At 30.9% G+C, this 17,642-nt stretch overlaps 1 pseudogene; it reads left to right on the top strand.

Annotated features, from left to right (window-relative positions):
- The first annotated feature begins 4,638 nt into the window (after positions 1-4,638).
- Positions 4,639-17,400, top strand: LOC133198273 (uncharacterized; annotated as a pseudogene).
- Positions 17,401-17,642: the final 242 nt, after the last annotated feature.

Below are 17,642 nucleotides of genomic sequence, written 5' to 3'. Positions count from 1 at the left end.
TCACATGGTGATTTGTATACAGTTAAAAAATATACAAAACACAAGTATATTCACCTAACTTTTAGTTCACATTTTACTGAATTATAATAGATTATCTGTTGAATTAGTGATAATTAAAAAAAAAATGATTTTTTTTTCTCAGTTGACATGTTATTCTTATAAATTCAATATACATTTAGAATTTAAATTATTCATAAAACCACTAACGATCGGAATTACATATATGAGTTTTGTTTCCGAATCTATTACAGATTTGATAAGGGGAGGGGGGTCTTCTGTAATTAGGACCATAGACTATGAGAGAGAGAGATGAGAGGGGTTAAGATTTATTTAGCATTGCAGACACACTATTTGATATAATGTTAAGTGTTCTAAATTTTTATTTTGTAAATTAATTTTAATTAGTACAGTGACAAAAAAAATATAAGTACATTACCATAATCAGGAGTACGCGGGTATCATTATTTAACAATTAGTTTTAATAATTTGTATATTGATAATGACCCGATTTTTGAAAATATATTTGGTCGTGACTTTGAAGTAAAATTAAATTGATAATATTGCTGCTGCTGATTGCTAAATGGTAACAACTGATTATCAAATTTAGACGTAGAAGAATTTTTATCCAAACGAGAAAATCGTCAATTATCATTTAGCCGATAGTAATGAAGATCTTGTTGAAATAATTAACAGCTTGATGAACGAACTGTTTTAGGACATTGAAAATATAGAATTAAAAATTCCTGTATTTTGGTTTTGATGATTTTTTTTTCAGTCATATTCAGTAGGCTGTAACAGGGAGATATATACAGGAACTTTAATTGTAGTATACACGACCCTGGCTGTAGGTTGTTTTGAAATCTCTATAAATTCCTCGTTAGAATCGGTTTCTGGTTCAGCCTAGTAAGGTCTGATGCAAAGCTCAATAATTATTCCGTCTGAATTTTTAAAACTTATAGACCAATGTCTCATATCAAAGCTAAAATCGTCGTTGTTTTCCAAGTTAATCTCATTGTCGTTAATACTGACCCGCTTATGCGGTACATGTTGTGACGTCACACCAGTAGAGCCTCGTTATCGATCATTTCTATTTTCGCTTGATTGGATTTTCAAAACAGGTAAAAATAGGCACTTTTAAAGCGCGATAACTTCGTTATTTGTGCATAGATTTCGATGCGGTTTTTTTCTTTCGTATTATTTTATTGTGATCTTTATCATTTCAAAAAATAAAATGCTACTGCAGGTAATCTTTAACCATCAGAATCAGTAGAAGGTCTTCCGTTGGAACGGAAGACCTTAATAAAAAACGAACAACATATGCTTAACATATGTTTGAAAACATATGTAAAACATATGTTTAACATATGTTTTTATCACCATGAATGAACATGTGTTTCATAATACACATGTTGAACATATATTATACCAGGTACTACGGTTTCTGGATTTTAATACATTGTTGCATTTATTTCCTCTTCTTTCCTGGTAAATGTATTTTTTTTACCCATCAAAATATTTCATCATCTCTTCTGCTTATAATGTGCAGGGCACCAAGTTTGACATGTGTATTTCAACAATACCTTTTAAAAGATTTAAATGATAACAGAAAACAACATTGTTATCAAGTCTTATTTATTATTCTTCATTTTTTCATCTGTCATTAACTAATGAGTGTAGAGTTGGCAGCATCTAAAATTAATAAAAATGTATTTACATATTTAGAAATTGGCATTGTGTAATTATGCATTTTAAATACAATCCTGCTTTATTTTTGAAATACTGGTATAATATGAAGTAATGAATTGCATTGTGACATTCCAGAGTAACTCATAAATATCTATTTGTATCAGGAAAAACCAAACCTTGACTGTTGAGGAACTTGTTTCGTCTTCTGCCATCAAACTCCTCCATCTTTAACCATATATCCTCAGTTTGGCTGCGGTGCTCTTAAATGTATGTTTGAAATCATTCCAGAAATGGCTTTCTTGCTGGATGTGGTTCTGATTCTGGTTTGTATAGACAAATATTTTTTTGTCTATACAAGAAAGTTCTCTGAAAATGTTGATATGAAAACAGAAATCACCAATGGCCTATCTTGTGTAGATAACTAGTGTATTGTAAAACAATCTGCATGCATACCAATAAATTTATCAAATATTTAAGATAGAAAAAATGCTGCATCATGCGAGTTTTGATGCTGTGATGAATAATTCTTGTTTTTCGAAATCTTAACATGATAATCACGTACAAATTTTGAATAACAAGAATTTAAATTTTGTAAAGGATACCAGTACTTATCTTGATACATGTACTTACAAACAGTAGGGCATTTCGTCGTCTCTCAGTGGAGCAAATGTCTTCTCCTCATCTGCAGAATGGACTGTAGATTACCCAACAGAACTCTGTCAATTTCAAACTTCTGAGGTCCACTTTTCTCTTCTGTACAAGCTGTAATCATTATACATTACACGTATTATACATATGAGAGTATGAATGAAGTAAAAAGTTTGAGTTTAGTTATTACGCATGATAACCCCCATTGTTAAAGTTATGCCAGTTTGAATCAATTTTTAACCCTTTGTTTGAATTTTTAATTAATACTTTTATACTAAAGGAATGATATCTTAATTTTTTTAAGAAAACTGAACTGAAAACTTCCATTTTCTAAAGAGAACACTGAATGTTATATTTGTGAAAATATAGTTGATGTATGTTAACAATATCTACCGATCAAAATTAAGTTACATTTTGTCATCGATCTGATAATTAAATATCTAATTTTCCAAGAGCTTCATAATTTCTTACTGATAAGGAGCATGTAAGGGATGCAGTACAACAAAAATGTACCCTTGTCTAATTGCATTGGAATAAAGATTTTATTTATAGAAACTTACACTCCTTCTGAATTGGTTTCTGAATTCTGTGAACTTCAGCATAGACATCGAGTTGACTTTTTTTAATGCATCAATATCCGAGGATTTGCCATCCCTCAGCAAGCTTTTCTTCACTTCAGACTAATATAAAATGTCGACCGCGTGGCGCAATGGTAGAGCGTCTGCTCTAGAGTCGCGGAGTAAGGAGTTGATCCTTACGTCGCGGGTTCGAATCCCACTGTGGGACGTGGAGATCGGTCCTTCGGATGAGACCGTATAAACCGAGGTCCCGTGTCGCAGTAGGTGCTGGCACGAAAAAGATCCCTCACTGCTCAATGGCTCTGAGTGCCGAGCATAGGTCAGAATTTGCAGCTCTCCACCGGCAAGTGGTGGCGTCTCCATATGAGTGAAAAATTCTCGAGAGGGACGTTAAACAACAAACAAACAAACAAAGAATGGAAAATAATTATTATAATTAATATCATTATTACTAGTTTATGTACTAAACAATCGTCTTTTAATTTTCTTGTAATGCAATTATTTAGACAGTTTCTCTCACCTGGCATTCTTCATTCTGGAGATCAGCCACATGTTTTTTTTGTAAACAAATGTCTCAGAAATAGATGCAGCTTCTCCTGTAAACAGAGAATTTTTAGGTAAGATTTCCATGAGAATATTCACAAAATATTAAGAATTTCTCAATTAAATTGATATCAAAATTTAAAAATTATCCATAATAATTTAATTAAATAACTGTTATGCCATTAACACCTGAATGTATTAAACCCAACTTTGTGTGTGTGTGTGTGTGGGGGGGGGGGGGTATAAAAATATACTTGCATATTTCTTTTAAGTCATTCTGTTGTCCTCTCCCTAAATCATCGTTCTGTGCACCATAGTCTTGGAAAAGATCCTGACTTTCGGATACTTGTGTTATCTGCGAGTCTTGACTGAGTTCCTAAAATTGAATTATAAATGTAAGTTTAATTTGGAATACATAGAGAGCGAGAGATGGGGGGGGGGGGTATACAAATAGCAACGATTCCGATCATTTTTTTTTGTTTATACTTTAAATCTTGCTTCTCTAAAAAGTTTTTTTTTTGTTTTGCGTTTAAAAGACAGTCTTTCCATCAATTTATCTATCATAAATGTATCTTTTTCAATTATTGTGAATTTAAGTCAATAAAAAGGGGGGATAGAGTATAGAACTTTAACTTACCTTCATCCTGCAACGATACCATACGACACCGTCTGCGTCATCAAAGAACCGAAGGGAATTTTGTAAATTGCATTTTGTTGTAGAAAACTTTTTTAAAAAATAACTATTTGGTCAAATTCCGATCGGTTGTAAAATGAAATTAACACAAATTGATGAAAACACCGAATAAAAAAAAGAAAAACTAAGCAGTAAAACTCCAAGTTGTAATTTTTGGCCGGATGTTCTACGTGTTCGGCTAATTTCATTATTTATTTCAGTACTTAAATCATGAAATGTGTTTTTTTTTCTAAAAGATCATTACATATTTAGTTTTTAGAAAAAGATAGTTCATCACTTACCATGCTTACATCAGTTCTAAAATTCAAGATCAATGTTGACTATATAATTCATTGTGTGTATATGAATTAAATTTTCATGTCGCACTTAACATGCCTAAATTACAATATTTCTTAAATATTGATGCTGATCAGATAAAAACTAATGTTTTATCAAATATAACAATTTCTTGGATTATCAAGAAATTTGTGGTAAAAAAAATCTGTCAAAATGTTCCCATTCCAGTGATTTTACAAAGTATTCTTTTCAATGAAATATATAGAGAAAAAAATAAAATTATTTTCCCTTTTGGCACATATCTGTACGAATTCTTACACTTTTTATTATTCTTTTTCCGAGTGATGAAGTAGTTAAATTTGTTGTTTTCATTTTAAAACAGTGTGGAGTAGAGGATGTTCCTCCGTTTTCTTCAATCAAAAGAAAATGCTTTGGCTTCTTTAATTGGAACGAGTTCCTAATTAAAGTAAATATTCAATTTATTTAAGTATTGTTTGATGAAATGGATAAATAGAGGATATCTATTTTATTACACTGTCGATCCTGTACAATCAGTGTTAATGGTGTACATGCATCTCTCTCTCTCTCTCTATCAGTGAATTTGTATCATAATTTTGTATAGAGCCATGATAATGACAGTACTCCAATGTGGGTTATTAAACCATCAGCAATAGTAAAGATGGTAGTTGCTGACCCTAATGTTTCCAAAGCAATCATCAGGTAAGTGTAAATAAATTTCTTGATATATAATAAGTAAACTGGCCATTGTAGTGAATTGAATATAATTACAAAGTCTGTAACAAGGTGATTGATTTGCATTTGTTTTTAAATATACTTCATGCATGTTGTCACTCTTGTGATGACCAAAGGTCAAGGTCTATATTTTGATCAATACATATTCTTCACAACTTAATGTAATATGTATATATAATAGGTATCCCAGAGTAGATTCATTAGGAGAAAAAAGTCATCCTGCATATGGAGAGAAGTGGATAAGTGATTTAGAATTCTGTTATGCTGCAGATGAAAACGCAGCTTTTTAAAAAAAAATGAGGTGTGCATATTTGAATCAGATGAAACTAAGCAGATGGGAATTATTGAAAGTTTTGTAGAAAATGTCAAGGTAAACAGTCTCATACTAAACTTTATAAAAAAAATCAAAGTGAAAAGACTGAAAATTAACACATCATACTTAACGAAAATGAAAACTTTGACATTCTTTGCGCAAATACATTCACATTTACATTTTATTTTATATATTGTCCATGTTCTAATTATCAGGAAAATGTAAAAGAAGCTGTTATTTCAAGTGTAGAGCCCATGCTACTTAAACCTCCATGCTGCCAAAGTGAGAAGTAAGAGATTTAATATTAATTGAATTTTTACAAAGTAATTTTAAAAAAGCACAAACTGTTTTAAATATGTTATGCTTGTATAACAAAAGTAAAAAAAAAAAAACTAGAACTCATTCCTTAAAATTTATTTTTGTACTATAAAATTCATAATTTAAAAAATTCAATAAAATGATGTTAAATTGTAAAAATTTTGAATTAGGCAAGCTATGTAATTCAATTTAGATGATACATGTATTTTTCAGCCAATAAAGTATTGCTTTATTGTACAGTAGATTAAATTAAAAGTACCTAAATTTAGATAAATATAATATTCTGACTATTATTTTTTTTCCTTAATAGAGCATTTCTTATCTCAAGTGATAGAAAGCATTGTAAAAAGTTACAAAGCTTAAAACACAGAAAAACGTATGAAAATGAATCGTACTACACAAAAGAAAGTTCAGAGGCGGTTTCTGGACCTATCAACCAGAATGTAAGAAGTGTGTAATTTAATCAACTAAATATCCTTTTGCATTCATGTCATAAATAAATTTTAAGTTTGAATATATTTTATTTTATAAATGGTATATTAAAGGTTTCTATGAAAGTTTGAACAGCTTAATACAAGATTTCTCCATGTTGTTAGTTGAACCTGTGTTTGAGTTTGGGATTATTATGTAACAAGCAGAATGATATTTTTTGCGTTGAATGTTTGGTGTTATTTCAATGTTGAAACAACGTTGAAGCTGCACCATATTTTCAACGTTGAATGTTTGTCGATATTTCAACGTTGATACAACGTTGAAAATTCAACATATTTTCAACGTTAAATATTTCCTGTTATTTTAAGGTTGAAGCGATGTTAAAAATGCAGCATATTTTCAACTTTGAATGTTCTTTAATATTTTTACGTTGAAACAAAATCGAGGATGCAACATATTTTCAACGTTGAAAAAGTAAGGAAAATTAATTTAATGTCGAAACAACGGGTAACGAGTGCCTTATTTTTCAAGGTCAAAATAGTAAGGGTTATTGAACGCTAAATCAGTGTAATTTTTTGCTATAATTGATTGCGCCCATGACAAAAGGGCCTTATGGCAATTTTGCTAAAACAGAGAAATAACGTCATAAAGATATGACGTTGCAGACGGTGAGCGTCGACGCAGATTTTTTTTATCCACGTGTTTTACGTTTTGACACGTCTAGCTCACTTTTGTCGTTGTTCTCAACGTACATTGAAATAATTATTTATTTTCATTTATAACTTTAATTCACGTCTTCATCTTCTAGTCCAATGATATTAATTAAAATATTTAGAATTTTATTCGAGACCCGTTTCTTTACTACATGTTATATTGTAGCTTCATTTTATACGTCTCTGATCTGGGCTATGCATTTCCTAGATACATGTATAGAAGCTTCAGACAAGGTGATTTTCTGGATAATTGAATATGGATGAACGAATGCGATTTTGATATATAGACAAATTGAAGTTATTTGTTAGACACGTGTATATTATCAAAATATTGCAGAGGAAATCGTTTTCCTGTATAAGATCCGCCCCACCATTCTCAACACATCGATCATGTAAACATACAACAGAAAAGAAAAGTATTCTTGTAAGTTTTCACAAATCTAGCAACGAATGACAGACGTGATATTATTTTTATGAACTATAAATAAAAACAAGATAGGTAACTCTGACAAGCGAGATACTAGAGAGGTACCAGAGAGGGACTTTCTTTTTTTTTAACACCATTCAAAATCAACATACTCATACAAATTTGCTCCCGTAGTATAAAAAATATTTTTAAAAATCTTACTTATCATCAGTTAAAAAACGTTTTAATTGTAAGTATTATATTTATATTTTCTTTAAAAGTATTTTTGAAAGCTCATGGAACTAGCTGCTGTCAAAGTGAAAAAGAAAAAGAAAAGATGCTACATTGAACCAGACTTTCATTCATTTTTTAAATCTACATGTGCATCTATTTATTTTAACATGAAATTTTTTTTTAAAATAACTTGAATTTTAATTTTTTTTTCAGTAATAATGATCATAAACTTAAATAAAATAAAATGAAATCAACAAAAAAAAAAAAAAAAAAAAAAAGTTTCGTCCTATTTTTGTTGTTGCCACTTCCGACATAAGTACTTGAGAGAGAGAGAGAGAGAGAGAGAGAGAGAGAGAGAGAGAGAGATGTTACATTAAATCCAGTTTATTAAATAAATACAATGTGAAATGTGAAACTTTAATGAAAAGGCGAATTTTCAAAAACACAACAATATCGTATTATAAAAAGAAATTTCTATCTCTTTTTTTTCTTTTGCTGTCTATTTATTTTCAGTAATTCGAGAATATAACATTTTGGTACTCATGTTGTGCATAAAAAAGTTCAAAGGTTTTAGCTTTATCTGCAGTTTTTAGTCACTTAAAAGTCAAATATATATAATGCTTGTCATTCATAGAATCTCAGCATTGTATGTCATTACAGTTCTATTATCAATCTAAAACTCGTTTTCTTATTGAAATAATAATTTCAGTTATCGGTTTAGTATGATATTGCTTAACTTGCCGTTGAATTATGTCAACGGGCTGATTTTGATATTTGGATTTATTGAAATAAATCTTGTTAAGATCAAATTGTATTTAAACATGCTTTGTACAAATTAAATTAAATGCTAAAAATATACTGCACAAAAGACAAAGAATATGTTTGCAAGTTTTTATTTTTGTGCCAGTGCAGGAGACCGGGGAAGAGGGCCAGGGTCATTTTATATTACCGGGACCTAACTACTTTACAGTGTATCAGTAAAGCTTTACAGGAATAAGCATATCCAAGTCTCTGGCATGGGGCCAGAATGAAATTTTTATATTGTAAAACTTCATATACAATAACATTTGAAAACAATAACATTAGAATTTCATACAATAAAGAAGCCGCGAGAAATGTAACATAACAATATTTACATGTACCTAAATGTGTGCCACATCGTAAAAATTTGTCATTTAAAAACTCAGCCAGTCAAGGAATATTATGAACCAGTCGCATTTAACTGACTGGATATATAAAACTTTCAATAAGTTTTTACACCCCCCGCCCCCAGCCGAAAAAGTATATTAATTAATCTGCATGTCACTGATTCATAACGACAACATATATATAATTATTTATGATTTATTTCTTAGAAAAATCTATTTAATATTAATCTTAAAAAATGACATATTGATTTCATTCAAAGTTCAGATAAAATTTGTTGAAATGACAATGAAATACCCGATATCAATTAATACCCAGTGTATACATGTTCTTCTAAAACCATTTAATTTTACAAAATCAAACAAAATCGTTATTCTAGGACGCAATTTTTCTCATGACTAACTAGATTTGATAGCAGTTAAGTTTCCAGTTCCAGGCATGTGGAGCTCATGATCGCTGTTTGTTTTGAAAATGACCCTGCTCATATACATGTACGTAAGGAGAGAGTTAATGGTGCAAAAATAAATTGAGAAATTATTTCAAACCTAACCAAATGACGTATTTGGAGGTTATGGGGTTGGTGGTGGGAAGGCATCTCCCCCTGCACACCTAAAATGTAGGAAGATTTTAAAAATAGACAACCCTCGTATGCTATTAAACTCATGTTAACTACAAGTATTGCATGTTTCTGTCATTTAACTTTTACCCCCCCCCCCCCCCCACACACACACACACTCACAATCCAACCACTAATCATCCTGGATCTGTTCCTTTCATTTTAAATGCATGTGAATTATAATTCATCCATTTGTTTATAATTTATCAACCTGCTTACCTAAAATTAATTATTCAAAAATTTTCCTTGCTATAACTGAAAAAATGTGTATTATTTCAATTTAAAAGAAAAAAGAAGTTTTGTTACCACATGCGGGCAGAAGTCCTTCTGATTTTTTTGTTTGAAGATTTTTTTATCGAATATTGCTTAACATGCAGTGTATCAACTTAATGTCCTTAAATTGTTGAACAGCGTATACAGTGACTCACTACATTTCACAAATTTTCTGTCTAATTATATTTAGAAAACAAAAACCAAAAAAAAAAAAAACAACAACAACAAATTTTCACTACCCAGCAGCATCTAATTTATTGTTGTTCCCGAGAATTTTTTTTCAGATATTTCTCATTTTGAAAGAGATATCGTTTATACTGGATTCAACCCCCCCCCCCCCCAAAAAAAAAAAAAAATTGACATCTTGTCCTATCGAGAACCATGCTTAAAATGAGATGATTTTCGAATGAATTCTACAGGTTTCTCAAACGATTATTTCACGAGATAAATACTTTGGTTTTGAGAGAATAAATTGATATTGAACAGAAGCCGCTTGCTTCTCGGGTTTTCCTGACATTCCAGCATAGTGAAATGTAAAATAAACAAACGAACAAACACTCATAATTCTATACACCACTGCATGATGGATAATAGTTAATACAACTATTTATTATCATATTATACAATTATTAAAAGAGACAATGACTCAAAAATGTTTCTGGAAATACTCAATAACATACGTTTATTACCGTAGTAACATTACAATGCAAAGTGAAAGTCATGTTCACTCTGAAAACTTTTGACGTTGGTGCGAAAGTAACATGACGTCACTGTTTACCTGTTAAAATATCATTGATATAAATGAAGAAAAAACCTACTTAGAGTTGACGTAGGGCCATAAAAATTCAGATTTGGCAACTTCTAACCTTGCTCTATAAATATCCATGAAAAACTTAAAATGTGTAAAAATTGCCATAAGGGCCCTTTTCTCATGGGCGCAATCATATATATATGCATTGTTAGAAAATATCATAATTATTCACAATAAATGAAATTATTATGAATTAATTGATTTAAATTTCATTAAAAAGAATTTTGTAAGATGCTTACAGTACTGTAATAAAATGTTTAATATTAGTTAATATGAAGTATGACATCTATATTCAACTCTCCACTGTAATTGCATGTTTCAAAAAAGTTTAAAATTTGTAAATTAATTCTGAATGCAGTGTTTTTACATAAATGAAAAAGAGAAACTTTTTTGTGCTTAAGATAAGCTTTTTATAAATAATGACATCTTTATCCAATACTTCTCTGTAATTCCATGTTGCTGTAGAATTAATAAAAATAACAATTTATTCCAAATTAATGTAATCGAATTAAAATTAGACATCTTAGATCCGTGCCGTATACTCTGCGCAGAATGTATACTGAGCGGAATTAAGAAGTCTGATTTTACATTAGATTGTGCTTTTGTTGCATTTATATGAAAGGGAAAAAAAGAAACTGTATTAGATATATTACTAGAATTTTTCATATCATAAAACGTTACAGAAAGGTTTAACAGTTTTCACACTAACAATTAACCCCGGTAAGTTTACATTACTTAGATCCACTCCCCAAATTTATCTTCAAGGCATCAGATAAGATCAGATAATAGTGGTTCTAGCTTAGCTGGTCAGTTTCAGTGTCATGATAACCTTGTTGTGCAATTTTCTTGCTGGGCAGCGATACAGAGAAGTTCTTTGCAGCTTATCTAGGTCAAAATTTGAATTCAACTGATGGACAAGAAGTGCGCGTCTTCTTTCTGTTCACATATCATGTATTTTACATGCCATGCACAAGGATTAAGGCTAGATTATCCACTTCTGCCCAGTAAGTATAATTTCCTTTAATGGATTTAGAAGAAATTTTAGATCTTCTAGTACCCATACATCATTTTATTCTTGTTTTGTAAGCATATTTGTAATCTGCATGCAAAACTTTAATACTTTGCAATTACCAATACCTTTATCCTGAAAACTTATTTTTAATGGAGACAATATATAACCTTACTTACAACCAAAATATTGCAGTATTTAAACTTGTTCATGAATTTATTACATCTACAAAAAGATTTGCATGATATTGTTTATCTTCTTTTTTTTTTAAATTGTCAAACACAGAACCAGCATCTATTAATGTGTTCTTATTAGCTTTCACATTTAAACCTGTATTATTTTTGTTAGTCATATATGTTAAACTGAAAACCTATTGTATCATCGGCTCACTTATAATTAATTTTCTACCATTAATTTTGTCTTATTTTTATAAATTTCTTTTGAATATACACATGTATGTTTTATATTTTCAATGATATGTAAGTATTATTTACTTGTAAATGTATGACTTTGATCTTGTAATATGGAGAGGACTTATACAGGCAGTGCCTGTTGTCCAACCTTATTAAGATTATACATAATAAAATATTGTTTAAATTAATCTGCGTGAAATGCACATCCTTAGTTCGTGTATTTATGTGTTTGGTTGATATTCATTTGCACATGAAATTAAAATATAGTATACAATTTAATTGCAGTTGGCCGTAAGGTTCCATTAACCACTGACGGCTTTGAGACGTAATTGATGCCCTGATTGGATAAGATTCATCGCCCGTGAAAATTACAAAGGAATGCAACATTGTGTATGTACACCTCCATGTTTTTAACATTTTTCTTCAGTAATAATTATTTATAATCATACTGTTACAGTTATGAATTTTAACACGAGGACAAATTTAATTCTTTTCATTAATTCCAAGTATAAGAACATGTACTTTTGTCTGTTTTTTTTTATTATTCATGTATATTTTTATCATTTGAAATAACAAGTTATCAAATAAATGACTTTCTTATCATTATTTCTTTTGGTAATAGGTTTTGCATTAGAGGATGGAGCTTCCTGTTCACTTCTTTCCGACTGATAAGTCATTTTGTGGGACTTACATGTAACTATGCGCGTGATTTAAATCAATGGATCCGCCACTTTGTGAAAGTTTTAGACAAATGCATGATATGATGAACCTGGATATGATTACTGTGACCCCCTTTTCACTAGGAAGATAAATTTTGTTAAACAGTGATTTTTGAGATTCGGTGATTGGATCCTGGATTTATCTTTGTTTTTAAAATACAGTTTAAAATAAATTTACGCAGAATCGTAATACAGAATTACAACTTAAATATTTTGCAACTTGAATAAAAACTTGTGTGAAATGTATTTGTTTATAAAGCAAAACTCAGTATGACTACAACGTGATTTCAACCAAATTTCAACATTTGTACAACCAAAAAAATTCAACCAAAAGTCAACCTAATTTCAACCAATGTTCAACCTTTTTTCAATGTTGATATTTGACGTTGAAACAACGTTGAAGTTTTAACGTTGCCTCAACTTTCATTTGCAACCAAAATTCAACTATAAATCAACCAAAGTTCAACCCATTTTCAACGTCTATTCAACGTTGAAAATTGACGTTGAATCAACGTTGATGTCTCAACGATGCCTCAACTTTCATATGCGTTGAAGTGCAACGTTGAATCAACGTTGAAATGCCTGCTGGGCTGGGACATTTGATCAGGATATACATTCTAGAAAACCAAAGGAAACACTTCGAACAATTAACCGATTACATCTGAGGTCTAAAGAATAGGATAAAGCCATGCTACGCAAAGAAACAGGTGTCAAGGAACACTTCAATTGTTTATGGGATGTTATTGACCCACACAGGTACATATTAAATTCTAACTTTTACCATAGTATAATTAATATTATACATATATTGCATGATCGTGAGGGAAACATGAAGATTTATTCAGCCAAGTAAAATCATATTCCCAGAGGGGAATATATTTCTTGGCTGAATAAATCTTCATGTTTTCCAAACACTCATGCAATAAATTGTTTATTATACCGAAACAAGCAAAAACTTTAAAAATAAACAAAAACTTTCAAATTCAGCACCGCTCTTAAATTCACTTTCAATTTTAACGTAGAGCTACTGAAACAATTTACAGAAGTCCATCTTCAATTTTGTGATGTGAACCAGGCTATTGTGACGTCTTAACTACTCTCGGGAGTATTCGTTCAACGAACGATAACTATTGCGGGAAAATGCACCAGGTCTCCGAAGAGGTTGAATATGATGAAAATCATGACAGGACAGGGAAATATGAAGTTTTATGGCCCTTTCACGTGATAATCTAGAACCAATTAGATAACGCATTGTATAGAATAATTATAATGAGGTATAATAATACATTGTATTTTTGCTTTATATCCATACACATAGATAAATTCCCTGTTTATATATAATCCCTTCCAGTGAAACTGGAGGAGCCGTAGTCCCCTTTCAGTGAAATTGGAGGGACTATAGTCCTCCCCCAGTGAAACCACAGGGACTATAAATAGCCTTAATTGCTGTCTTTCTATCTATTGGTCAGTCTATACCAACATTTTTTTTTTATTGTTTGGAGAATTGATTCAAAATATGCAGTGTATCTTTATAATGGAAAACCAAAGATCAGGTTTGAGTTTTGTAATGATTGATCAACAGATAGTAAGGAGAACTCCAATTGTTCAAATAACTTTTTTATTATTTTCTTGAACCATTTTGAACATAAAAGAATGTTCCTTTAAGAAACTGGGGGTGCCAGTTGCAAACATAAGTAATGCTCTCTGAACGTTTATTTCATTCACATGTTCTACTTTATCATGCAGAGATATACCAGTGGGATTATTACATCTTGTTCCCCTTGGTTTGACCAAACATCTTGTGACATACATTGTGGAACAAGTAGATCAAGAGAAACTAAAGAAAATGGGTTGCCATTTAGAAACACTTCAACCTTCCAAAGGACCTGAGTTTTTTTAAACATATTGGAAGTCGACAAGGAAGAGACTTCAAAAGTTATGTAAGTCCATGCAAGAAAATGTCAGTAGCTGAAGTGTATGTTCAAAATTTTTGGTGAATCTACATGACTTGTAAATGCTAATAGTGGTTTTGTTATGTCACTAAAAATTTTGCATATATATATATTCTTTATGCATCTTAATTTTTTAGCTGCAAGTGGCTCCCTTTAATTTGCTCTTTGCCAAGGTGGATCAAATTTTTATCAAGCTTACCTGCTGTTTGGCCCTTGTAAATAAAAGTGAATCTTACATCTATAGATTATCGAATGTTAAAATTTTTAAAATGACCATTATTTGTACTTTGTTACAAACATCTTTGTTTATTAAAATTTCTGATTAAAAATCAACAGATACAAAAGCAACTTTACAAGAAAACAGATGAGCAAAGTATCAAGAACATGACGGAAAATATTGCAGCGTGCCATCGAATGATCACAGAATTTTTACCTTCCTTTGCTAGGAAAGCCAAGACTCATCTCCTACTTCATGCTGTAATTATTCTTCAGTGATATATGTTAGTGATGCATCGATACACCAACCTCACGATACGATACATATCACGGTATTCAGTTCACGATACGATACGTATCACGATACATGACAAGGTTAAAAAGTCTGCCAAGTTTGTCATCATGTTTTTTTCAAACTTGACAGGGTTATATTAAATGTTCATATTTTTTGATAATAATTAAAATATCATTTTGTTAACTTGAATGGGATTGATAGGTACATCTTTGAGTTGTGACAATATTCTAAACAATGATGAACATTAACAGGGAACTACGGGGACCTTTCCTAATAATCTTCCTTTTAAATTGGAATGAAAAAGGAAGACATTTATTCTTTTATTCCTTTTATTTATGTAGAAAACCAGTTGTCATATTTCTCGTGTTAACACGTTTTAGTCAACAAGACAGCGAATTTTCATCGAAATACACGCTTGATGAGATATCGTGTATTACCAAAGAATACGTTTATATCTAAAGGGTTTATCATTTGTCTTAACATCTATAACTTTTAATCACATTAAGTCCTTCTCTGTGTTAAATCTGAGGTCTGTAAGATGCTGGAGATGAGTTTAACTGCCGTTAATGCGTTATCGTCGACCTCACGTTTTGCGCGGAAGCCATTTTGAAATTGTAAACAAGGAAACAAAACGGACGATTCGGATAATTCTGGACCGATTGAACCGAACCGCGATATAAGTTTAGCGTATCGAGAGTTGAACCGTGGAAAAATATACCGCGATATACCGTCAAACGGTTTATCGTTGCACTCTTAATATATGTTTTATTTTAAATGGTATTTTTTAAAACCATCTGATAATATTTTTATACATGACAAAGTTTAGATTAAGGATGATGGCATCAACACTCTATTAAACATCTTTATTCACAATTAGAACTGAAGACTCACTAGTAGCTTGCTAACAGGATGTATCTAGTTGTTATGTATTTTTTTTTTAAACAGATTGATGATATCCATAGGCATGGGCCATAACCTTCTTATGATGATGAAGCATTTGAAAAAAATCATGGCAGAATTAGGGATCAGATTTTTCTACAAAATCAAAAAGCCCGCAGTCGGGATACTGCTGCGAAATATGCACAGCACATTCTTTGTTATCATGTCATCACTGGTGGTTACTTTAAAGAAAATGACACTTGGTAGAAACTTATTCTGATTTGAAGAGTGTTTGTAATTTCTCACTTATATTGTACATATACAGAAACGTCAAACATATAAAGTTTATATTTTTCAGTGTCTAAACTCTTTACAGGACACAAGCTGCAGAATGTATTTTAAAAGCTGCATCGCATCGGAGCCATCTGTAAAGTCTTTCCTGGGATTAAAAGAAGACAGCAAAAAAAAAAAAAAAAAACAGTAGGAGAGCTTTCAAAATTTGAGAGACACTCCAATGGTCATATTAGGAAATACTCCGTTATGAATGATGACCCAATGATTTCTTATCAAATAGGATTAGACAACACTGCAACATATCATGAAAGCCAGAGTGTAACAACACAGTCATTGGATCTCATCAACAGTGGTGACTGGGTGAGATACAAGTACAGCAATGGTGTAAGTTGTATTTCTAACCTTAAGTTTAAATATTTACATTTGCAAATATCTTTCCACATACCTGTATGAAACTGCTTCAGAGCTACATTGTTCATTTCTGTGTTAACATTTTAACTGGTCAAGAGGTCTAATACATTATGCCTGAAGGAACTTCTTGATTCATGTTTTGAAAAATAAAATTCAGTGTTAAATTTATTACATGAATGATATGTACTGCATATGGAGAAGGCAAAATGATAAAGTATGGTGTTCAACCACTGCTGGCAATGCAAAGTTGTGAAGAATATTTTATATCTTCATTTATTGAAGATATTTATGTTTAAAGGACTCTAAAATATACTACTAATTATTTGCTAACGGAGTCATACATAATGAAAATATGATTTAGTGTTTGATTAAAAGGTTTTAGTGTGTTTTTTTTTTAATTTTTTGACCAGTTGAGATTAACACATTTCTGATTTTGTCTTTCCAGGACACCTGTCATGGTATCTTCACTGGGGGGTTTGAATTTAATACCAAGCAGACATTGGTCCGTGTACAGAAAGCCCAGGAATTAGATCACACTGATCCTTTCCTGGATTGTCCATTGCATGAACTTACTTTGAACTATGACTATGTTCCATCTGTACTATTGGAATGTCCATGCTCATTTTTCCATGACTGTTACAGAGGAAATTATAGAATGACCTATGTAATCACTTCAGCTCGAGTTGAGCAACAAAATTTATCGAAGCGTAAATTATCTATTAAACATAATGAAGAACACAGGATATACTTATTTAACAAATTTCACTTGTAAATTTTCTTCATAGGTAGATCAACTGTAGACTTTTCATTTAGGTTTGAATATAATGATGAAGAAAAATTGTTGACAATTATACATGTCTTGGCGTCATTTTTTGTAAAAATGGATCATTTAACCTTTGGGAAAAGGCCACAAAGCCATGTATAGTGTTATTGTCAAATAATTTAATTTGTTTGTATTCTAGCCTCTGATTGGTTAATATCCAAAAAGGAACACAAATTATTTCTGTATAACCT

The sequence above is a fragment of the Saccostrea echinata genome, unplaced genomic scaffold (assembly GCF_033153115.1).
Source record: "Saccostrea echinata isolate AGI-Se365-2 ecotype Australia unplaced genomic scaffold, CSIRO_AGI_Sech_v1 ptg000033l, whole genome shotgun sequence".
Lineage (NCBI taxonomy): Eukaryota > Metazoa > Mollusca > Bivalvia > Ostreida > Ostreidae > Saccostrea > Saccostrea echinata.
The sequence above is the reverse complement of the archived record's forward strand: the minus strand, read 5'-3'. Positions and strand labels throughout refer to the sequence as shown.